The sequence below is a fragment of the Pristiophorus japonicus genome, unplaced genomic scaffold (assembly GCF_044704955.1).
Source record: "Pristiophorus japonicus isolate sPriJap1 unplaced genomic scaffold, sPriJap1.hap1 HAP1_SCAFFOLD_207, whole genome shotgun sequence".
NCBI lineage: Eukaryota > Metazoa > Chordata > Chondrichthyes > Pristiophoridae > Pristiophorus > Pristiophorus japonicus.
Window position 1 is genome coordinate 1,168,151 of NW_027251767.1, and position 17,502 is coordinate 1,185,652.

The following is a 17,502-nucleotide window of genomic DNA, read 5'->3' on the forward strand; positions in this document are numbered from 1 at the left end:
CCATTTGAGCTAATTCCCCAGTAGCTTCTTGCAGGTTGCCCTCATTTGCTTCTCAGTCGCCTTTTCGCACTCGTCTCCAAGCTGCTCCACGACCATCAGAGAACTGGCCCACTCCTTGTATCCAATCGACATTGCGGAGCAGCAGCAAGCGAGCAACAGCAGGACGTAAAGCCACAGTAACGAAGAAAGAAGCCGAGAAGAGCACGAGACCGTGGAAGGGAAGCGAGGTGACCGGAAAGTAGCGGCCGCCCTGTGTGTGAGGGAGCAGGCGACAGCGCTGTCTGACTGATGGCCAACTTGTTTTGCCTGAAAGGGAGTGCTGAGTGCTTTGAAGTGTTGCTGCTCTGCAGTTTGTTGAATGTACTACAATGTATCCCATATTGTACCGAATTGTACTTGAACTGAAAAGCAAGGAAATGTATTGAACGGAACTGCCGTCAGCACCCAAATGTAGTGTATGGGATTGCTGACCGCAGCTAAATGTACTGAACTGCTTTTGAATGGACTGTACAAATTTTTATATGCAAATTTTGAAATTTAAAAAAACTCTGTGCTGGTGAGCAGACACAAATGCTCAAGCATAACAGCTGTGTGAAGGTGGATGCAGAGTGCATTCAGGTTTGAGACGAGAAAAGTGGTGTCCTGCTCCTTCATGGCAACATGATGCACCATAAAGTGATGAGAACTGGTTTGAGCGAATTGCTGCTTAATCCAAAAGTACACTAGCTCCTTCGAGCCGGAATTGAACCAGCGACCTAAGGATGACTTTGCTGAATATTCCACTACAGTCCTCCGCTCTACCAACTGAGCTATCGAAGGGAAGCGCCAAATATTTTTCTGTGCGATGATTGTTTTCCGTGAGCATGTTGACACATCTGGACTCGTGACGTGGCCTGTGCGTCTTCAGTACCAGCCCATGCTGCAGCGCGGTGGGACTGTCAACCGCCAGCTACTCTTTACAGCCTGGAAAACGCGTGTGACTAACAATCACAAGAGTGTAGCTTTGACTTCTTATCAGGCTCGCAGATTTTTTGCAAGCTGCGCATTCTGAATTTAAAGACCTTGCAAGCTGCCCGACTTGGTCGTGCTGCCTGGCCGCTTGCATGGCAAGTGCCTTCTTCGCGCAGCAGGCAGCATATCAGTCTGCTCAATCGAAGGTCCTGAGTCAAATGCTCAGAAAAGCAATCAATGCTCGCAAGTCGTTCTTTTGGCTTCTCTCGCCTCATATATCCATCTTTGCAAAAATCAAGACGTCTTGCTTATGACATGGCAGAAAAAGGTTTGCTGTGCTTTGACCCATCTGGCGTGAACTCAGTGACACATGAGACCACATTTCTTTCTGGAGAATTGCTCTGAGCCAAAAGCAGAGTGGAGAATGCAGGCATCGATCCCCCTATCACTCACATGCTAAGCGAGCGCTCTACCACTTGAGCTAATTCCCCAGTAGCTTTTTGCAGGTTTCCCTCATTTGCTTCACAGTCGCCTTTTCGCACTCGTCTCCAAGCTGCTCCACGACCATCAGAGAACTGGCCCACTCCTTGTATCCAATCGACATTGCGGAGCAGCAGCGAGCGAGCAACAGCAGGACGCGAAGCCACAGTAACGAAGAAAGAAGCCGAGAAGAGCACGAGACCGTGGAAGGGAAGCGAGGTGACCGGAAAGTAGCGGCCGCCCTGTGTGTGAGGGAGCAGGCGACAGCGCTGTCTGACTGATAGCCAACTTGTTTTGCCTGAAAGGGAGTGCTGAGTGCTTTGAAGTGTTGCTGCTCTGCAGTTTGTTGAATGTACTACAATGTATCCCATATTGTACCGAATTGTACTTGAACTGAAAAGCAAGGAAATGTATCGAACGGAACTGCCGTCAGCACCCAAATGTAGTGTATGGGATTGCTGACCGCAGCTAAATGTACTGAACTGCTTTTGAATGGACTGTACAAATTTTTATATGCAAATTTTGAAATTTAAAAAAACTCTGTGCTGGTGAGCAGACACAAATGCTCAAGCATAACAGCTGTGTGAAGGTGGATGCAGAGTGCATTCAGGTTTGAGACGAGAAAAGTGGTGTCCTGCTCCTTCGTGGCAACATGATGCACCATAAAGTGATGAGAACTGGTTTGAGCGAATTGCTGCTCAATCCAAAAGTACACTAGCTCCTTCGAGCCGGAATTGAACCAGCGACCTAAGGATGACTTTGCTGAGTATTCCACTACAGTCCTCCGCTCTACCAACTGAGCTATCGAAGGGAAGCGCCAAAGATTTTTCTGTTCGATGATTGTTTTCCGTGAGCATGTTGACGCATCTGGACTCGTGGCGTGGCCTGTGCGTCTTCAGTGCCAGCCCATGCTGCAGCGCGGTGGGACTGTCAACCGCCAGCTACTCTTTACAGCCTGGAAAACGCGTGTGACTAACAATCACAAGAGTGTAGCTTTGACTTCTTATCAGGCTCGCAGATTTTTTGCAAGCTGCGCATTCTGAATTTAAAGACCTTGCAAGCTGCCCGACTTGGTCGTGCTGCCTGGCCGCTTGCATGGCAAGTGCCTTCTTCGCGCAGCAGGCAGCATATCAGTCTGCTCAATCGAAGGTCCTGAGTCAAATGCTCAGAAAAGCAATCAATGCTCGCAAGTCGTTCTTTTGGCTTCTCTCGCCTCATATATCCATCTTTGCAAAAATCAAGACGTCTTGCTTATGACATGGCAGAAAAAGGTTTGCTGTGCTTTGACCCATCTGGCGTGAACTCAGTGACACGTGAGACCACATTTCTTTCTGGAGAATTGCTCTGAGCCAAAAGCAAAGTGGAGAGTGCAGGCATCGATCCCACTACCTCTCACATGCTAAGCGAGCGCTCTACCATTTGAGCTAATTCCCCAGTAGCTTCTTGCAGGTTTCCCTCATTTGCTTCACAGTCGCCTTTTCGCACTCGTCTCCAAGCTGCTCCACGACCATCAGAGAACTGGCCCACTCCTTGTATCCAATCGACATTGCGGAGCAGCAGCGAGCGAGCAACAGCAGGACGCGAAGCCACAGTAACAAAGAAAGAAGCCGAGAAGAGCACGAGACCGTGGAAGGGAAGCGAGGTGACCGGAAAGTAGCGGCCGCCCTGTGTGTGAGGGAGCAGGCGACAGCGCTGTCTGACTGATGGCCAACTTGTTTTGCCTGAAAGGGAGTGCTGAGTGCTTTGAAGTGTTGCTGCTCTGCAGTTTGTTGAATGTACTACAATGTATCCCATATTGTACCGAATTGTACTTGAACTGAAAAGCAAGGAAATGTATCGAACGGAACTGCCGTCAGCACCCAAATGTAGTGTATGGGATTGCTGACCGCAGCTAAATGTACTGAACTGCTTTTGAATGGACTGTACAAATTTTTATATGCAAATTTTGAAATTTAAAAAAACTCTGTGCTGGTGAGCAGACACAAATGCTCAAGCATAACAGCTGTGTGAAGGTGGATGCAGAGTGCATTCAGGTTTGAGACGAGAAAAGTGGTGTCCTGCTCCTTCGTGGCAACATGATGCACCATAAAGTGATGAGAACTGGTTTGAGCGAATTGCTGCTCAATCCAAAAGTACACTAGCTCCTTCGAGCCGGAATTGAACCAGCGACCTAAGGATGACTTTGCTGAGTATTCCATTACAGTCCTCCGCTCTACCAACTGAGCTATCGAAGGGAAGCGCCAAAGATTTTTCTGTGCGATGATTGTTTTCCGTGAGCATGTTGACGCATCTGGACTCGTGGCGGCCTGTGCGTCTTCAGTACCAGCCCATGCTGCAGCGCGGTGGGACTGTCAACCGCCAGCTACTCTTTACAGCCTGGAAAACGCGTGTGACTAACAATCACAAGAGTGTAGCTTTGACTTCTTATCAGGCTCGCAGATTTTTTGCAAGCTGCGCATTCTGAATTTAAAGACCTTGCAAGCTGCCCGACTTGGTCGTGCTGCCTGGCCGCTTGCATGGCAAGTGCCTTCTTCGCGCAGCAGGCAGCATATCAGTCTGCTCAATCGAAGGTCCTGAGTCAAATGCTCAGAAAAGCAATCAATGCTCGCAAGTCGTTCTTTTGGCTTCTCTCGCCTCATATATCCATCTTTGCAAAAATCAAGACGTCTTGCTTATGACATGGCAGAAAAAGGTTTGCTGTGCTTTGACCCATCTGGCGTGAACTCAGTGACACGTGAGACCACATTTCTTTCTGGAAAATTGCTCTGAGCCAAAAGCAGAGTGGGGAATGCAGGCATCGATCCCCCTACTGCTCACATGCTAAGCGAGCGCTCTACCATTTGAGCTAATTCCCCAGTAGCTTCTTGCAGGTTTCCCTCATTTGCTTCTCAGTCGCCTTTTCGCACTCGTCTCCAAGCTGCTCCACGACCATCAGAGAACTGGCCCACTCCTTGTATCCAATCGACATTGCGGATCAGCAGCGAGCGAGCAACAGCAGGACGCGAAGCCACAGTAACGAAGAAAGAAGCCGAGAAGAGCACGAGACCGTGGAAGGGAAGCGAGGTGACCGGAAAGTAGCGGCCGCCCTGTGTGTGAGGGAGCAGGCGACAGCGCTGTCTGACTGATGGCCAACTTGTTTTGCCTGAAAGGGAGTGCTGAGTGCTTTGAAGTGTTGCTGCTCTGCAGTTTGTTGAATGTACTACAATGTATCCCATATTGTACCGAATTGTACTTGAACTGAAAAGCAAGGAAATGTATCGAACGGAACTGCCGTCAGCACCCAAATGTAGTGTATGGGATTGCTGACCGCAGCTAAATGTACTGAACTGCTTTTGAATGGACTGTACAAATTTTTATATGCAAATTTTGAAATTTAAAAAAACTCTGTGCTGGTGAGCAGACACAAATGCTCAAGCATAACAGCTGTGTGAAGGTGGATGCAGAGTGCATTCAGGTTTGAAACGAGAAAAGTGGTGTCCTGCTCCTTCGTGGCAACATGATGCACCATAAAGTGATGAGAACTGGTTTGAGCGAATTGCTGCTCAATCCAAAAGTACACTAGCTCCTTCGAGCCGGAATTGAACCAGCGACCTAAGGATGACTTTGCTGAGTATTCCATTACAGTCCTCCGCTCTACCAACTGAGCTATCGAAGGGAAGCGCCAAATATTTTTCTGTGCGATGATTGTTTTCCGTGAGCATGTTGACGCATCTGGACTCGTGGCGTGGCCTGTGCGTCTTCAGTACCAGCCCATGCTGCAGCGCGGTGGGACTGTCAACCGCCAGCTACTCTTTACAGCCTGGAAAACGCGTGTGACTAACAATCACAAGAGTGTAGCTTTGACTTCTTATCAGGCTCGCAGATTTTTTGCAAGCTGCGCATTCTGAATTTAAAGACCTTGCAAGCTGCCCGACTTGGTCGTGCTGCCTGGCCGCTTGCATGGCAAGTGCCTTCTTCGCGCAGCAGGCAGCATATCAGTCTGCTCAATCGAAGGTCCTGAGTCAAATGCTCAGAAAAGCAATCAATGCTCGCAAGTCGTTCTTTTGGCTTCTCTCGCCTCATATATCCATCTTTGCAAAAATCAAGACGTCTTGCTTATGACATGGCAGAAAAAGGTTTGCTGTGCTTTGACCCATCTGGCGTGAACTCAGTGACACGTGAGACCACATTTCTTTCTGGAGAATTGCTCTGAGCCAAAAGCAGAGTGGAGAATGCAGGCATCGATCCCCCTATCACTCACATGCTAAGCGAGCGCTCTACCATTTGAGCTAATTCCCCAGTAGCTTCTTGCAGGTTGCCCTCATTTGCTTCTCAGTCGCCTTTTCGCACTCGTCTCCAAGCTGCTCCACGACCATCAGAGAACTGGCCCACTCCTTGTATCCAATCGACATTGCGGAGCAGCAGCAAGCGAGCAACAGCAGGACGTAAAGCCACAGTAACGAAGAAAGAAGCCGAGAAGAGCACGAGACCGTGGAAGGGAAGCGAGGTGACCGGAAAGTAGCGGCCGCCCTGTGTGTGAGGGAGCAGGCGACAGCGCTGTCTGACTGATGGCCAACTTGTTTTGCCTGAAAGGGAGTGCTGAGTGCTTTGAAGTGTTGCTGCTCTGCAGTTTGTTGAATGTACTACAATGTATCCCATATTGTACCGAATTGTACTTGAACTGAAAAGCAAGGAAATGTATTGAACGGAACTGCCGTCAGCACCCAAATGTAGTGTATGGGATTGCTGACCGCAGCTAAATGTACTGAACTGCTTTTGAATGGACTGTACAAATTTTTATATGCAAATTTTGAAATTTAAAAAAACTCTGTGCTGGTGAGCAGACACAAATGCTCAAGCATAACAGCTGTGTGAAGGTGGATGCAGAGTGCATTCAGGTTTGAGACGAGAAAAGTGGTGTCCTGCTCCTTCATGGCAACATGATGCACCATAAAGTGATGAGAACTGGTTTGAGCGAATTGCTGCTTAATCCAAAAGTACACTAGCTCCTTCGAGCCGGAATTGAACCAGCGACCTAAGGATGACTTTGCTGAATATTCCACTACAGTCCTCCGCTCTACCAACTGAGCTATCGAAGGGAAGCGCCAAATATTTTTCTGTGCGATGATTGTTTTCCGTGAGCATGTTGACACATCTGGACTCGTGACGTGGCCTGTGCGTCTTCAGTACCAGCCCATGCTGCAGCGCGGTGGGACTGTCAACCGCCAGCTACTCTTTACAGCCTGGAAAACGCGTGTGACTAACAATCACAAGAGTGTAGCTTTGACTTCTTATCAGGCTCGCAGATTTTTTGCAAGCTGCGCATTCTGAATTTAAAGACCTTGCAAGCTGCCCGACTTGGTCGTGCTGCCTGGCCGCTTGCATGGCAAGTGCCTTCTTCGCGCAGCAGGCAGCATATCAGTCTGCTCAATCGAAGGTCCTGAGTCAAATGCTCAGAAAAGCAATCAATGCTCGCAAGTCGTTCTTTTGGCTTCTCTCGCCTCATATATCCATCTTTGCAAAAATCAAGACGTCTTGCTTATGACATGGCAGAAAAAGGTTTGCTGTGCTTTGACCCATCTGGCGTGAACTCAGTGACACATGAGACCACATTTCTTTCTGGAGAATTGCTCTGAGCCAAAAGCAGAGTGGAGAATGCAGGCATCGATCCCCCTATCACTCACATGCTAAGCGAGCGCTCTACCACTTGAGCTAATTCCCCAGTAGCTTTTTGCAGGTTTCCCTCATTTGCTTCTCAGTCGCCTTTTCGCACTCGTCTCCAAGCTGCTCCACGACCATCAGAGAACTGGCCCACTCCTTGTATCCAATCGACATTGCGGAGCAGCAGCGAGCGAGCAACAGCAGGACGCAAAGCCACAGTAACGAAGAAAGAAGCCGAGAAGAGCACGAGACCGTGGAAGGGAAGCGAGGTGACCGGAAAGTAGCGGCCGCCCTGTGTGTGAGGGAGCAGGCGACAGCGCTGTCTGACTGATGGCCAACTTGTTTTGCCTGAAAGGGAGTGCTGAGTGCTTTGAAGTGTTGCTGCTCTGCAGTTTGTTGAATGTACTACAATGTATCCCATATTGTACCGAATTGTACTTGAACTGAAAAGCAAGGAAATGTATCGAACGGAACTGCCGTCAGCACCCAAATGTAGTGTATGGGATTGCTGACCGCAGCTAAATGTACTGAACTGCTTTTGAATGGACTGTACAAATTTTTATATGCAAATTTTGAAATTTAAAAAAACTCTGTGCTGGTGAGCAGACACAAATGCTCAAGCATAACAGCTGTGTGAAGGTGGATGCAGAGTGCATTCAGGTTTGAGACGAGAAAAGTGGTGTCCTGCTCCTTCGTGGCAACATGATGCACCATAAAGTGATGAGAACTGGTTTGAGCGAATTGCTGCTTAATCCAAAAGTACACTAGCTCCTTCGAACCGGAATTGAACCAGCGACCTAAGGATGACTTTGCTGAGTCCTCCGTTCTACCAACTGAGCTATCGAAGGGAAGCGCCAAAGATTTTTCTGTGCGATGATTGTTTTCCGTGAGCATGTTGACGCATCTGGACTCGTGGCGTGGCCTGTGCGTCTTCAGTACCAGCCCATGCTGCAGCGCGGTGGGACTGTCAACCGCCAGCTACTCTTTACAGCCTGGAAAATGCGTGTGACTAACAATCACAAGAGTGTAGCTTTGACTTCTTATCAGGCTCGCAGATTTTTTGCAAGCTGCGCATTCTGAATTTAAAGACCTTGCAAGCTGCCCGACTTGTTCGTGCTGCCTGGCCGCTTGCATGGCAAGTGCCTTCTTCGCGCAGCAGGCAGCATATCAGTCTGCTCAATCGAAGGTCCTGAGTCAAATGCTCAGAAAAGCAATCAATGCTCGCAAGTCGTTCTTTTGGCTTCTCTCGCCTCATATATCCATCTTTGCAAAAATCAAGACGTCTTGCTTATGACATGGCAGAAAAAGGTTTGCTGTGCTTTGACCCATCTGGCGTGAACTCAGTGACACGTGAGACCACATTTCTTTCTGGAGAATTGCTCTGAGCCAAAAGCAGAGTGGAGAATGCAGGCATCAATCCCCCTACCTCTCGCATGCTAAGCGAGCGCTCTACCATTTGAACTAATTCCCCAGTAGCTTCTTGCAGGTTTCCCTCATTTGCTTCTCAGTCGCCTTTTCGCACTCGTCTCCAAGCTGCTCCACGACCATCAGAGAACTGGCCCACTCCTTGTATCCAATCGACATTGCGGAGCAGCAGCGAGCGAGCAACAGCAGGACGCGAAGCCACAGTAACGAAGAAAGAAGCCGAGAAGAGCACGAGACCGTGGAAGGGAAGCGAGGTGACCGGAAAGTAGCGGCCGCCCTGTGTGTGAGGGAGCAGGCGACAGCGCTGTCTGACTGATAGCCAACTTGTTTTGCCTGAAAGGGAGTGCTGAGTGCTTTGAAGTGTTGCTGCTCTGCAGTTTGTTGAATGTACTACAATGTATCCCATATTGTACCAAATTGTACTTGAACTGAAAAGCAAGGAAATGTATCGAACGGAACTGCCGTCAGCACCCAAATGTAGTGTATGGGATTGCTGACCGCAGCTAAATGTACTGAACTGCTTTTGAATGGACTGTACAAATTTTTATATGCAAATTTTGAAATTTAAAAAAACTCTGTGCTGGTGAGCAGACACAAATGCTCAAGCATAACAGCTGTGTGAAGGTGGATGCAGAGTGCATTCAGGTTTGAGACGAGAAAAGTGGTGTCCTGCTCCTTCGTGGCAACATGATGCACCATAAAGTGATGAGAACTGGTTTGAGCGAATTGCTGCTCAATCCAAAAGTACACTAGCTCCTTCGAGCCGGAATTGAACCAGCGACCTAAGGATGACTTTGCTGAGTATTCCACTACAGTCCTCCGCTCTACCAACTGAGCTATCGAAGGGAAGCGCCAAAGATTTTTCTGTGCGATGATTGTTTTCCGTGAGCATGTTGACGCATCTGGACTCGTGGCGTGGCCTGTGCGTCTTCAGTACCAGCCCATGCTGCAGCGCGGTGGGACTGTCAACCGCCAGCGACTCTTTACAGCCTGGAAAACGCGTGTGACTAACAATCACAAGAGTGTAGCTTTGACTTCTTATCAGGCTCGCAGATTTTTTGCAAGCTGCGCATTCTGAATTTAAAGACCTTGCAAGCTGCCCGACTTGGTCGTGCTGCCTGGCCGCTTGCATGGCAAGTGCCTTCTTCGCGCAGCAGGCAGCATATCAGTCTGCTCAATCGAAGGTCCTGAGTCAAATGCTCAGAAAAGCAATCAATGCTCGCAAGTCGTTCTTTTGGCTTCTCTCGCCTCATATATCCATCTTTGCAAAAATCAAGACGTCTTGCTTAAAGCATGGCAGAAAAAGGTTTGCTGTGCTTTGACCCATCTGGCGTGAACTCAGTGACACGTGAGACCACATTTCTTTCTGGAAAATTGCTCTGAGCCAAAAGCAGAGTGGAGAATGCAGGCATCGATCCCCCTACCTCTCACATGCTAAGCGAGCGCTCTACCATTTGAGCTAATTCCCCAGTAGCTTTTTGCAGGTTTCCCTCATTTGCTTCTCAGTCGCCTTTTCGCACTCGTCTCCAAGCTGCTCCACGACCATCAGAGAACTGGCCCACTCCTTGTATCCAATCGACATTGCGGAGCAGCAGCGAGCGAGCAACAGCAGGACGCGAAGCCACAGTAACGAAGAAAGAAGCCGAGAAGAGCACGAGACCGTGGAAGGGAAGCGAGGTGACCGGAAAGTAGCGGCCGCCCTGTGTGTGAGGGAGCAGGCGACAGCGCTGTCTGACTGATGGCCAACTTGTTTTGCCTGAAAGGGAGTGCTGAGTGCTTTGAAGTGTTGCTGCTCTGCAGTTTGTTGAATGCACTACAATGTATCCCATATTGTACCGAATTGTACTTGAACTGAAAAGCAAGGAAATGTATCGAACGGAACTGCCGTCAGCACCCAAATGTAGTGTATGGGATTGCTGACCGCAGCTAAATGTACTGAACTGCTTTTGAATGGACTGTACAAATTTTTATATGCAAATTTTGAAATTTAAAAAAACTCTGTGCTGGTGAGCAGACACAAATGCTCAAGCATAACAGCTGTGTGAAGGTGGATGCAGAGTGCATTCAGGTTTGAGACGAGAAAAGTGGTGTCCTGCTCCTTCGTGGCAACATGATGCACCATAAAGTGATGAGAACTGGTTTGAGCGAATTGCTGCTTAATCCAAAAGTACACTAGCTCCTTCGAACCGGAATTGAACCAGCGACCTAAGGATGACTTTGCTGAGTCCTCCGTTCTACCAACTGAGCTATCGAAGGGAAGCGCCAAAGATTTTTCTGTGCGATGATTGTTTTCCGTGAGCATGTTGACGCATCTGGACTCGTGGCGTGGCCTGTGCGTCTTCAGTACCAGCCCATGCTGCAGCGCGGTGGGACTGTCAACCGCCAGCTACTCTTTACAGCCTGGAAAATGCGTGTGACTAACAATCACAAGAGTGTAGCTTTGACTTCTTATCAGGCTCGCAGATTTTTTGCAAGCTGCGCATTCTGAATTTAAAGACCTTGCAAGCTGCCCGACTTGGTCGTGCTGCCTGGCCGCTTGCATGGCAAGTGCCTTCTTCGCGCAGCAGGCAGCATATCAGTCTGCTCAATCGAAGGTCCTGAGTCAAATGCTCAGAAAAGCAATCAATGCTCGCAAGTCGTTCTTTTGGCTTCTCTCGCCTCATATATCCATCTTTGCAAAAATCAAGACGTCTTGCTTATGACATGGCAGAAAAAGGTTTGCTGTGCTTTGACCCATCTGGCGTGAACTCAGTGACACGTGAGACCACATTTCTTTCTGGAGAATTGCTCTGAGCCAAAAGCAGAGTGGAGAATGCAGGCATCAATCCCCCTACCTCTCGCATGCTAAGCGAGCGCTCTACCATTTGAACTAATTCCCCAGTAGCTTCTTGCAGGTTTCCCTCATTTGCTTCTCAGTCGCCTTTTCGCACTCGTCTCCAAGCTGCTCCACGACCATCAGAGAACTGGCCCACTCCTTGTATCCAATCGACATTGCGGAGCAGCAGCGAGCGAGCAACAGCAGGACGCGAAGCCACAGTAACGAAGAAAGAAGCCGAGAAGAGCACGAGACCGTGGAAGGGAAGCGAGGTGACCGGAAAGTAGCGGCCGCCCTGTGTGTGAGGGAGCAGGCGACAGCGCTGTCTGACTGATAGCCAACTTGTTTTGCCTGAAAGGGAGTGCTGAGTGCTTTGAAGTGTTGCTGCTCTGCAGTTTGTTGAATGTACTACAATGTATCCCATATTGTACCAAATTGTACTTGAACTGAAAAGCAAGGAAATGTATCGAACGGAACTGCCGTCAGCACCCAAATGTAGTGTATGGGATTGCTGACCGCAGCTAAATGTACTGAACTGCTTTTGAATGGACTGTACAAATTTTTATATGCAAATTTTGAAATTTAAAAAAACTCTGTGCTGGTGAGCAGACACAAATGCTCAAGCATAACAGCTGTGTGAAGGTGGATGCAGAGTGCATTCAGGTTTGAGACGAGAAAAGTGGTGTCCTGCTCCTTCGTGGCAACATGATGCACCATAAAGTGATGAGAACTGGTTTGAGCGAATTGCTGCTCAATCCAAAAGTACACTCGCTCCTTCGAGCCGGAATTGAACCAGCGACCTAAGGATGACTTTGCTGAGTATTCCACTACAGTCCTCCGCTCTACCAACTGAGCTATCGAAGGGAAGCGCCAAAGATTTTTCTGTGCGATGATTGTTTTCCGTGAGCATGTTGACGCATCTGGACTCGTGGCGTGGCCTGTGCGTCTTCAGTACCAGCCCATGCTGCAGCGCGGTGGGACTGTCAACCGCCAGCGACTCTTTACAGCCTGGAAAACGCGTGTGACTAACAATCACAAGAGTGTAGCTTTGACTTCTTATCAGGCTCGCAGATTTTTTGCAAGCTGCGCATTCTGAATTTAAAGACCTTGCAAGCTGCCCGACTTGGTCGTGCTGCCTGGCCGCTTGCATGGCAAGTGCCTTCTTCGCGCAGCAGGCAGCATATCAGTCTGCTCAATCGAAGGTCCTGAGTCAAATGCTCAGAAAAGCAATCAATGCTCGCAAGTCGTTCTTTTGGCTTCTCTCGCCTCATATATCCATCTTTGCAAAAATCAAGACGTCTTGCTTAAAGCATGGCAGAAAAAGGTTTGCTGTGCTTTGACCCATCTGGCGTGAACTCAGTGACACGTGAGACCACATTTCTTTCTGGAAAATTGCTCTGAGCCAAAAGCAGAGTGGAGAATGCAGGCATCGATCCCCCTACCTCTCACATGCTAAGCGAGCGCTCTACCATTTGAGCTAATTCCCCAGTAGCTTTTTGCAGGTTTCCCTCATTTGCTTCTCAGTCGCCTTTTCGCACTCGTCTCCAAGCTGCTCCACGACCATCAGAGAACTGGCCCACTCCTTGTATCCAATCGACATTGCGGAGCAGCAGCGAGCGAGCAACAGCAGGACGCGAAGCCACAGTAACGAAGAAAGAAGCCGAGAAGAGCACGAGACCGTGGAAGGGAAGCGAGGTGACCGGAAAGTAGCGGCCGCCCTGTGTGTGAGGGAGCAGGCGACAGCGCTGTCTGACTGATGGCCAACTTGTTTTGCCTGAAAGGGAGTGCTGAGTGCTTTGAAGTGTTGCTGCTCTGCAGTTTGTTGAATGCACTACAATGTATCCCATATTGTACCGAATTGTACTTGAACTGAAAAGCAAGGAAATGTATCGAACGGAACTGCCGTCAGCACCCAAATGTAATGTATGGGATTGCTGACCGCAGCTAAATGTACTGAACTGCTTTTGAATGGACTGTACAAATTTTTATATGCAAATTTTGAAATTTAAAAAAACTCTGTGCTGGTGAGCAGACACAAATGCTCAAGCATAACAGCTGTGTGAAGGTGGATGCAGAGTGCATTCAGGTTTGAGACGAGAAAAGTGGTGTCATGCTCCTTCATGGCAACATGATGCACCATAAAGTGATGAGAACTGGCTTGAGCGAATTGCTGCTTAATCCAAAAGTACACTAGCTCCTTCGAGCCGGAATTGAACCACCGACCTAAGGATGATTTTGCTGAGTATTCCACTACAGTCCTCCGCTCTACCAACTGAGCTATCGAAGGGAAGCGCCAAAGATTTTTCTGTGCGATGATTGTTTTCCGTGAGCATGTTGACGCATCTGGACTCGTGGCGTGGCCTGTGCGTCTTCAGTACCAGCCCATGCTGCAGCGCGGTGGGACTGTCAACCGCCAGCTACTCTTTACAGCCTGGAAAACGCGTGTGACTAACAATCACAAGAGTGTAGCTTTGACTTCTTATCAGGCTCGCAGATTTTTTGCAAGCTGCGCATTCTGAATTTAAAGACCTTGCAAGCTGCCCGACTTGGTCGTGCTGCCTGGCCGCTTGCATGGCAAGTGCCTTCTTCGCGCAGCAGGCAGCATATCAGTCTGCTCAATCGAAGGTCCTGAGTCAAATGCTCAGAAAAGCAATCAATGCTCGCAAGTCGTTCTTTTGGCTTCTCTCGCCTCATATATCCATCTTTGCAAAAATCAAGACGTCTTGCTTATGACATGGCAGAAAAAGGTTTGCTGTGCTTTGACCCATCTGGCGTGAACTCAGTGACACGTGAGACCACATTTCTTTCTGGAGAATTGCTCTGAGCCAAAAGCAGAGTGGAGAGTGCAGGCATCGATCCCGCTACCTCTCACATGCTAAGCGAGCGCTCTACCATTTGAGCTAATTCCCCAGTAGCTTCTTGCAGGTTTCCCTCATTTGCTTCTCAGTCGCCTTTTCGCACTCGTCTCCAAGCTGCTCCACGACCATCAGAGAACTGGCCCACTCCTTGTATCCAATCGACATTGCGGAGCAGCAGCGAGCGAGCAACAGCAGGACGCGAAGCCACAGTAACGAAGAAAGAAGCCGAGAAGAGCACGAGACCGTGGAAGGGAAGCGAGGTGACCGGAAAGTAGCGGCCGCCCTGTGTGTGAGGGAGCAGGCGACAGCGCTGTCTGACTGATGGCCAACTTGTTTTGCCTGAAAGGGAGTGCTGAGTGCTTTGAAGTGTTGCTGCTCTGCAGTTTGTTGAATGTACTACAATGTATCCCATATTGTACCGAATTGTACTTGAACTGAAAAGCAAGGAAATGTATCGAACGGAACTGCCGTCAGCACCCAAATGTAGTGTATGGGATTGCTGACCGCAGCTAAATGTACTGAACTGCTTTTGAATGGACTGTACAAATTTTTATATGCAAATTTTGAAATTTAAAAAAACTCTGTGCTGGTGAGCAGACACAAATGCTCAAGCATAACAGCTGTGTGAAGGTGGATGCAGAGTGCATTCAGGTTTGAGACGAGAAAAGTGGTGTCCTGCTCCTTCGTGGCAACATGATGCACCATAAAGTGATGAGAACTGGTTTGAGCGAATTGCTGCTCAATCCAAAAGTACACTAGCTCCTTCGAGCCGGAATTGAACCAGCGACCTAAGGATGACTTTGCTGAGTATTCCATTACAGTCCTCCGCTCTACCAACTGAGCTATCGAAGGGAAGCGCCAAAGATTTTTCTGTTCGATGATTGTTTTCCGTGAGCATGTTGACGCATCTGGACTCGTGGCGTGGCCTGTGCGTCTTCAGTGCCAGCCCATGCTGCAGCGCGGTGGGACTGTCAACCGCCAGCTACTCTTTACAGCCTGGAAAACGCGTGTGACTAACAATCACAAGAGTGTAGCTTTGACTTCTTATCAGGCTCGCAGATTTTTTGCAAGCTGCGCATTCTGAATTTAAAGACCTTGCAAGCTGCCCGACTTGGTCGTGCTGCCTGGCCGCTTGCATGGCAAGTGCCTTCTTCGCGCAGCAGGCAGCATATCAGTCTGCTCAATCGAAGGTCCTGAGTCAAATGCTCAGAAAAGCAATCAATGCTCGCAAGTCGTTCTTTTGGCTTCTCTCGCCTCATATATCCATCTTTGCAAAAATCAAGACGTCTTGCTTATGACATGGCAGAAAAAGGTTTGCTGTGCTTTGACCCATCTGGCGTGAACTCAGTGACACGTGAGACCACATTTCTTTCTGGAAAATTGCTCTGAGCCAAAAGCAGAGTGGACAATGCAGGCATCGATCCCCCTACCGCTCACATGCTAAGCGAGCGCTCTACCATTTGAGCTAATTCCCCAGTAGCTTCTTGCAGGTTTCCCTCATTTGCTTCTCAGTCGCCTTTTCGCACTCGTCTCCAAGCTGCTCCACGACCATCAGAGAACTGGCCCACTCCTTGTATCCAATCGACATTGCGGAGCAGCAGCGAGCGAGCAACAGCAGGACGCGAAGCCACAGTAACGAAGAAAGAAGCCGAGAAGAGCACGAGACCGTGGAAGGGAAGCGAGGTGACCGGAAAGTAGCGGCCGCCCTGTGTGTGAGGGAGCAGGCGACAGCGCTGTCTGACTGATGGCCAACTTGTTTTGCCTGAAAGGGAGTGCTGAGTTCTTTGAAGTGTTGCTGCTCTGCAGTTTGTTGAATGCACTACAATGTATCCCATATTGTACCGAATTGTACTTGAACTGAAAAGCAAGGAAATGTATCGAACGGAACTGCCGTCAGCACCCAAATGTAGTGTATGGGATTGCTGACCGCAGCTAAATGTACTGAACTGCTTTTGAATGGACTGTACAAATTTTTATATGCAAATTTTGAAATTTAAAAAAACTCTGTGCTGGTGAGCAGACACAAATGCTCAAGCATAACAGCTGTGTGAAGGTGGATGCAGAGTGCATTCAGGTTTGAGACGAGAAAAGTGGTGTCATGCTCCTTCATGGCAACATGATGCACCATAAAGTGATGAGAACTGGTTTGAGCGAATTGCTGCTTAATCCAAAAGTACACTAGCTCCTTCGAGCCGGAATTGAACCACCGACCTAAGGATGATTTTGCTGAGTATTCCACTACAGTCCTCCGCTCTACCAACTGAGCTATCGAAGGGAAGCGCCAAAGATTTTTCTGTGCGATGATTGTTTTCCGTGAGCATGTTGACGCATCTGGACTCGTGGCGTGGCCTGTGCGTCTTCAGTACCAGCCCATGCTGCAGCGCGGTGGGACTGTCAACCGCCAGCTACTCTTTACAGCCTGGAAAACGCGTGTGACTAACAATCACAAGAGTGTAGCTTTGACTTCTTATCAGGCTCGCAGATTTTTTGCAAGCTGCGCATTCTGAATTTAAAGACCTTGCAAGCTGCCCGACTTGGTCGTGCTGCCTGGCCGCTTGCATGGCAAGTGCCTTCTTCGCGCAGCAGGCAGCATATCAGTCTGCTCAATCGAAGGTCCTGAGTCAAATGCTCAGAAAAGCAATCAATGCTCGCAAGTCGTTCTTTTGGCTTCTCTCGCCTCATATATTCATCTTTGCAAAAATCAAGACGTCTTGCTTATGACATGGCAGAAAAAGGTTTACTGTGCTTTGACCCATCTGGCGTGAACTCAGTGACACGTGAGACCACATTTCTTTCTGGAGAATTGCTCTGAGCCAAAAGCAGAGTGGAGAATGCAGGCATCGATCCCACTCCCTCTCACATGCTAAGCGAGCGCTCAACCATTTGAGCTAATTCCCCAGTAGCTTCTTGCAGGTTGCCCTCATTTGCTCCACAGTCGCCTTTTCGCACTCATCTCCAAGCTGCTCCACGACCATCAGAGAACTGGCCCACTCCTTGTATCCAATCGACATTGCGGAGCAGCAGCGAGCGAGCAACAGCAGGACGCGAAGCCACAGTAACGAAGAAAGAAGCCGAGAAGAGCACGAGACCGTGGAAGGGAAGCGAGGTGACCGGAAAGTAGCGGCCGCCCTGTGTGTGAGGGAGCAGGCGACAGCGCTGTCTGACTGATAGCCAACTTGTTTTGCCTGAAAGGGAGTGCTGAGTGCTTTGAAGTGTTGCTGCTCTGCAGTTTGTTGAATGTACTACAATGTATCCCATATTGTACCAAATTGTACTTGAACTGAAAAGCAAGGAAATGTATCGAACGGAACTGCCGTCAGCACCCAAATGTAG

General features: G+C 49.0%; 10 non-coding genes across 10 annotated transcripts; all 10 read right to left on the minus strand.

The window, feature by feature from the left end:
- Positions 1 to 727: 727 nt before the first annotated feature.
- trnay-gua (transfer RNA tyrosine (anticodon GUA)) lies at positions 728 to 819 on the minus strand. Its single transcript is given in 2 exon segments — positions 728 to 763; positions 783 to 819. It is a non-coding gene; the product is annotated as a tRNA-Tyr (tRNA).
- A 1,331-nt stretch (positions 820 to 2,150) lies between these two features.
- On the minus strand, positions 2,151 to 2,242 carry trnay-gua (transfer RNA tyrosine (anticodon GUA)). The gene is given in 2 exon segments: positions 2,151 to 2,186; positions 2,206 to 2,242. It is a non-coding gene; the product is annotated as a tRNA-Tyr (tRNA).
- A 1,331-nt stretch (positions 2,243 to 3,573) lies between these two features.
- trnay-gua (transfer RNA tyrosine (anticodon GUA)) lies at positions 3,574 to 3,665 on the minus strand. Its single transcript is given in 2 exon segments — positions 3,574 to 3,609; positions 3,629 to 3,665. It is a non-coding gene; the product is annotated as a tRNA-Tyr (tRNA).
- Positions 3,666 to 4,994: 1,329 nt separating this feature from the next.
- On the minus strand, positions 4,995 to 5,086 carry trnay-gua (transfer RNA tyrosine (anticodon GUA)). The gene is given in 2 exon segments: positions 4,995 to 5,030; positions 5,050 to 5,086. It is a non-coding gene; the product is annotated as a tRNA-Tyr (tRNA).
- Positions 5,087 to 6,417: 1,331 nt separating this feature from the next.
- Positions 6,418 to 6,509, minus strand: trnay-gua (transfer RNA tyrosine (anticodon GUA)). Its single transcript is given in 2 exon segments — positions 6,418 to 6,453; positions 6,473 to 6,509. It is a non-coding gene; the product is annotated as a tRNA-Tyr (tRNA).
- A 2,741-nt stretch (positions 6,510 to 9,250) lies between these two features.
- On the minus strand, positions 9,251 to 9,342 carry trnay-gua (transfer RNA tyrosine (anticodon GUA)). Its single transcript is given in 2 exon segments — positions 9,251 to 9,286; positions 9,306 to 9,342. It is a non-coding gene; the product is annotated as a tRNA-Tyr (tRNA).
- Positions 9,343 to 12,083: 2,741 nt separating this feature from the next.
- trnay-gua (transfer RNA tyrosine (anticodon GUA)) lies at positions 12,084 to 12,175 on the minus strand. The gene is given in 2 exon segments: positions 12,084 to 12,119; positions 12,139 to 12,175. It is a non-coding gene; the product is annotated as a tRNA-Tyr (tRNA).
- A 1,331-nt stretch (positions 12,176 to 13,506) lies between these two features.
- On the minus strand, positions 13,507 to 13,598 carry trnay-gua (transfer RNA tyrosine (anticodon GUA)). The gene is given in 2 exon segments: positions 13,507 to 13,542; positions 13,562 to 13,598. It is a non-coding gene; the product is annotated as a tRNA-Tyr (tRNA).
- Positions 13,599 to 14,929: 1,331 nt separating this feature from the next.
- trnay-gua (transfer RNA tyrosine (anticodon GUA)) lies at positions 14,930 to 15,021 on the minus strand. The gene is given in 2 exon segments: positions 14,930 to 14,965; positions 14,985 to 15,021. It is a non-coding gene; the product is annotated as a tRNA-Tyr (tRNA).
- Positions 15,022 to 16,352: 1,331 nt separating this feature from the next.
- trnay-gua (transfer RNA tyrosine (anticodon GUA)) lies at positions 16,353 to 16,444 on the minus strand. Its single transcript is given in 2 exon segments — positions 16,353 to 16,388; positions 16,408 to 16,444. It is a non-coding gene; the product is annotated as a tRNA-Tyr (tRNA).
- Between the last annotated feature and the right edge of the window lie 1,058 nt (positions 16,445 to 17,502).